Consider the following 6,049-nt stretch of genomic DNA (forward strand, 5'->3'; position numbering starts at 1 on the left):
CAGAAGATGGTGGGCTAAAATGCCAATAAATGACTTGTAATTTGAGTAAGGAAGACCGTTCCGCCCTGGGGACTTGTGAGTAGGAAGATGTTTGACAACATCCAATAATTCTTCAATGGAAATGTCCGCGTTCTGAGCTGTAACATTGGAAGGTGACAAACATGGCAATTGTAAGGAGTCAAAAAATGCACCAAAAGCAGCCATCTGAAGGGGAGGATGAGTATCAGGGGCTAGGCAATTATAAAGCTTCTCCTAGTATTCCACAAATATTGTAGCCATAACATGCGGGTCATATGTAGGTTTGCCATCAGACTGGAGTAGGTGGCCAGGTAGTGAGGGGGACGTTTGAGATTCAAGTCTATTTACGAGCATGTGATGCGGTTTATTAGAAAACTCATACAATTTTTGCCTAGCCCAGGTGAGAGACTGAGCCGTTTTATACAGGTCAAGAGCCCTAATTTGATCCAGTAAATGGGAAACTTTCTGGAGCTGAGGTACAGACGGGTTATCTAGCAATCGACGTTCGGCTAAGGATAATTGGCGTAAGAGGGATCATCTGGCATAAACAAAGGCCTTCTTTAAAGGGGCGCCCATGGAAATACAGAGGCCTCTGAAAATGGCCTTATGGGCCTCCCAGAGGGTTGAGGATGGAGATACCGAGCCAACATCAAGTTGAAAATAAGCATCCAGGCCCCGAGAGAGCTCCTCTCGAAGTTGTTCCAAGCGCAGAAAACTCTCATTGAAGCTCCAGTGGCAGACCATGGGGGAGGTGTTAGGAAGAAGGAGATCAAGTGACAAAGAGGCATGATCTGACCAAGTCATCGGGTTGATCTCCGAGGATACCAAAAAGGGGATCAGGGGGGCGGTGACAAAATGATCCAATCGAGAGAACGTGATGTGGAGTAGAATAAAACATGAATTGCCTATAGAGAGGGTTTTTGACCCCCCAGGCGTCAAAGAGGTGATGCTCCCGGATCAGTTTATGGAAAGCCGTCGAGGAGGAGCATAGTCTCTTCGACAAGAGGGTGAAAAAAGTGCCTTCCTGTCCTTATGAGGGGACATAACCAGGTTAAAATCCCCCCCCAACAATCATGCATGGAGTAGATAGGGAACATAATTTATCTAGGGTTTGAGAGAGAAATAACAGCTGACCAGAGTTAGGTGCATACAAATTCAAAAGCACAAATGGAGAGCCCTCGTACATACATTCCAGCAAGACATAATGACCAAGTAGGTCAACCCGAGAGGAGCAGACCCTCAGGGAGCAGTTTTTCCAGATCAAACTAGCTACTCCGGCTATCCCAGAGGGATCAAAAGCCGAATAGGTTTGTGGAAAGCTCTTGGAAGCAAAGCAAAAAGAGCCATCCCGTTTGAAATGGGTTTCCTGAATGAATATAATATCTGCTCCCGAGGATCTGAACTTCTTCAGAGCCATCCACCATTTTTGGACTGAATTAAGTCCTTCAACATTATATGACAACAGCCTTAAAGCCACCATGAGACAGTAATGAGTGTAACCTGAGCATACAGAAAAATTATCATCGATAAGGCAAAACAGAAAACAATATAAATAGAGAACCAGGTGATTAGCATGGCAACAGGCCTAGTGCAAGCAACTATATCACTCAGAACAGAGGCCATAGGGATTACGACTGGAACCATGATATCATCAGAGATACAGTGAGGAACAGAAGTATTTGAACACCCTGCGATTTTGCAAGTTCTCCCAATTAGAAATCACAGAGGGGTCTGAAATTCACATTGTAGGTGCATTCCCACTCTGAGAGACAGAATTTAAAAAAAAAATTCAGGAAATCACATTGTATGATTTTTAAAGAATTTATTTGTCTTGCACTGCTGAACATAAGTATTTGAACACCTGAGAAAATCAGTGTTAATATTTGGTACAGAAGCCTTTGTTTGCAATTACAGAGGTCAAACGTTTCCTGTAGTTCTTGACCAGGTTTGCACACACTGCAACAGGGATTTTGGCCCACTCCTCCACACAGATCTCCTCTAGATCTGTCAGGTTTCGGGGCTGTCGTTGAGCAACATGGAGTTTCAGCTCCCTCCAAAGATGTTCTATTGGATTTAGGTCTGGAGACTGGCTAGGCCACTCCAGAACCTTGATATGCTTCTCACGGAGCCACTCCTTGGTTATCCTGGCTGTGTGCTTCGGGTCATTGTCATGTTGGAAGACCCAGCCACGACCCATCTTCAATGCTCTGACTGAGGGAAGGAGGTTGTTGCTCAAAATCTCACAATAAATGGCCCCATTCATCCTCTCCTTAATACAGTGCAGTCGTCCTGTCCCCTTCGCAGAAAGCACCCCCAAAGCATGATGTTACCACCCCCGTGCTTCACAGTAGGGATGGTGTTCTTGGGATGCAAGTCATCCTTCTTTTTCCTCCAAACACGACGAGGGAAGTTTAGACCAAAAAGTTCTACTTTAGTCTCATGTGACCACGTGACTTTCTCCCATGCCTCCTCTGGATCATCCAGATGGTCATTGGCAAACTTCAGATGGGCCTGGACATGTGATGACTTGAGCAGGGGAACCTTCCGTGCAATGCATGATTTGAAACCATGACGGCGTAGTGTTCTACCGACAGTGACCTTTGAAACTGTGGTCCCAGCTCTCTTCATGTCATTGACCAGCTCCTCCCTTGTAGTTCTGGGCTGATTCCTCACCTTTCTTATCATCAGTGATACCCCACGAGGTGAGATCTTGCATGGAGCTCCAGTCCGAGGGAGACTGACAGTCATCTTTAGCCTCTTCCATTTTCTAACAATTGCTCCAACAGTTGATCTTTTTTCACCAAGCTGCTTGGCGATTGCCCCGTAGCCCTTTCCAGCCTTGTGGAGGGCCACAATTTCGTCTCAGGTGTCTTTTGACAGCTCTTTGGTCTTGCCCATGGTAGTAGTTGGCGTCTGACTGACTGTGGGGTGGACAGGTGTCTTTAAAGAGCTCAGACAGGTGCTACTAAGTTAGATTAATGAGTGGAGTAGAGGTGGACTTTTTAAAGGCACAGTAACAGGTCTTTGAGAGACAGAATTCTTGCTGTTTCTTAGGTGTTCAAATACTTATGTTCAGCAGTGCAAGACAAATAAATTCTTTAAAAATCATACAATGTGATTTCCTGAATTTTTTTTTTAAATTCTGTCTCTCAGAGTGGAATGCACCTACAGTGTGAATTTCAGACCCCTCCATGATTTCTAATTGGGAAAACTTGCAAAATCGCAGGGTGTTCAAATACTTATGTTCCTCACTGTATGTACCTGGGATATTGGAAATATCCCGAGTCGTCAGGGCTGAAAGCCTGACGCATCAGGGGGCAACACGGCAGCTGATCCTAAACGGCAGGTGCCTACCTCAGTAATCCATATAACAGCTGTAATCAGGACACAACAATTAAGAAAATTGCTAAGGCACACATGGGGGTATAAAAGCTCAATTAACAGGGCGGGAGACCTGATACATAAAAGAGTCAGGCAGTGGGGCCCACCAAACCAGGAAGTCGGGGACATTGAGGAGTGTGAGGAAATCTCTTCTTCCCAGGTTTAGCAGGTGTCCAGATCTTGCATGGAGTTGCAGATGACCTGGACGGAGTAGGAGGTTGCAGAAAGGCCTCTTCCGGCAGGGGAGGGAGTCCCAACTGTTTAACCACTTGCCTACCAGGCACTTATACCCCCTTATTTCCCAGGCCAATTTTCAGCTTTTAGCGCTGCCGCACTTTGATTGACAATTGCGCGGTCATGCAACATTGTACCCATATGAAATTTTGATCATTTTTTTCTCACAAATAGAGCTTTCTTTTGGTGGTATTTAATCGCCACTGGGCACTTTACTTTTTGCGCTATAAATAAAAAAAGTGCAAAAAATTTGAAAAAAAAAAAAGTTTCTTTGTTTCTATTATAAAATTTTTCAAACAGGTATTTTTTCTCCTTCACTGATGTGCGTTGATGAGGCAGCACTGATGGGCACTGATAGGCGGCACTGATAGGCAGCACTAAAGGGCACTGATAGGCAGTACTAATGAGGTGGCACGGATAGGCGGCACTGATAGCACTAATGAGGTGTCACAGATAGGCGGCACTAATATGCAGCACTGATAGGCGGCACTGATAGGTGACACTGATGATGGGTACTGATAGACGGCACTGACTGGCATCACTGCTGGGCACTGACTGGCACAACCCCTGGGCACTGACTGGTGGCACTGACTGGCAGCACTGCTGGGCTGCACTGGTGGGTGGCACTGGTGGGCAGCACTGGTGGGTGGGCACAGGTGGGTGGCACTGCTGGGCACAGGTGGGTGGCACTGCTGGGCACAGGTAGGTGGCACTTCTGGGCACAAGTGTGTGACACTGCAGAGTGGCACAGGTGGGTGCACTGCTGGGCACAGGTGGGTGCACTGCTGGGCACAGGTGGGCGGAGCTAGTGGGTGCACTGCTGGGCACAGGTGGGCGGAACTTGCGGGTGGCACTGCTGGGCACCGATCATCAGGGCACTGATCATCAGGGAACTGATGATCGGTGCCGATCCCCGCTCTGACAACTGCCGGTTCTCGGCAGTACTTTCCTCACGATCTGACAGCTTGAGGAAAGTGCAGCCGAGAATCGGCACTTGCATTTCCCTCTGATCAGCGTGTCATTGGACACCGCTGATCACGTGGTAAAAGGCCGCTGTGATTGGCCTTTTACCACATCACGTGATCAGCTGTGTCCGTAGGACACAGCGATCACGGAGATCGCCGGGTGCGCGCCCCCTGGGGCGCGCAGGAGAGCGCGTTCTGGGAGGACGTCATATGCCGTCCACTCAGAACTGGCCGGCCGCAGTGCAGCCGTCATTCGGCTATCTGCGGTCGGCAGGTAGTTAAAGAAGGAGTCCACTTCATGCAAGTCATGAAGTAACACTTGGGCATTACCTTTGGAGACAACTAGCTTGAAAGGAAATCCCCACCGGTAAGCGATGCGGTGCTGCTAGAGATGAGTGGTGACCAGCTTCAAGACACGTCTTTTTGCCAAGGTGATGGAGGATAAATCACTGAAAATTTGAAGCATGTCCCCTTTAAATTCCAGGGAGGACTTGTTGCGGGTAGAAGAGAGCAAGGCTTCTTTGCTGTCAAAGTAGTGAAAAAAAACAACATCTCTGGGCTCAGGAGGCTTTCGGGCCTAATGAACTATGGGCCCAGTCCATGCGCCAATCAACATCTGGGACTTTGGGGGCCAGAGTGGTAAACAGAGACAGCAGGTAATGCTGAAGTCAGGGATGGTTCCAGAGATGCCACGAACACGAATATTCTGGTGGCGCGCCCTGTTTTCCAGGTCTTTTTGCTGGAGCTGTCCATCCAGAGCCTCTGGTTTATAGACCGGATACGTCCTAAATATAGAGCCATTTATCCAACCGTCCATCCAGAGCCTCTGGTTTATAGACCGGATACATCCTAAATATAGAACCATTTATCCAACCGTCCATCCAGAGCCTCTGGTTTATAGACCGGATACGTCCTAAATATAGAACCATTTATCCAACCGTCCATCCGGAGCCTCCGGTTTATAGACCGGATACATCCTAAATATAGAACCATTTATCCAACCGTCCATCCAGAGCCTCCGGTTTATAGACCGGATACGTCCTAAATATAGAACCATTTATCCAACCGTCCATCCAGAGCCTCTGGTTTATAGACCGGATATGTTCTAAATATAGAACCATTTATCCAACCGTCCATCCAGAGCCTCTGGTTTATAGACCGGATATGTTCTAAATATAGAACCATTTATCCAACTGCACATTTAGATCCATTGGTCACCACAGTGATCACAAGGTACAAATTCACTCAGATTTGCTCTGTACATTGTCTTTGTGATTAGAGCCATCAAATGAATACTACTTTTCACATTTATAATTTTGTATGTTGTAGTTGTAGCAATCATGGATTTGATGCTGAATATATTTGCTATTTATTGATTAAACACAAGCACAGTTGTAAAGCTCCCTCACTTTTGGACAGAGGGTCTACAATGAATCTTTACTTGTCTGAGT

The sequence above is a fragment of the Staurois parvus genome, unplaced genomic scaffold, assembly GCF_062004578.1.
Source record: "Staurois parvus isolate SC_StPar_1 unplaced genomic scaffold, SC_StPar_1.0 ptg000449l, whole genome shotgun sequence".
Classification (NCBI taxonomy): domain Eukaryota; kingdom Metazoa; phylum Chordata; class Amphibia; order Anura; family Ranidae; genus Staurois; species Staurois parvus.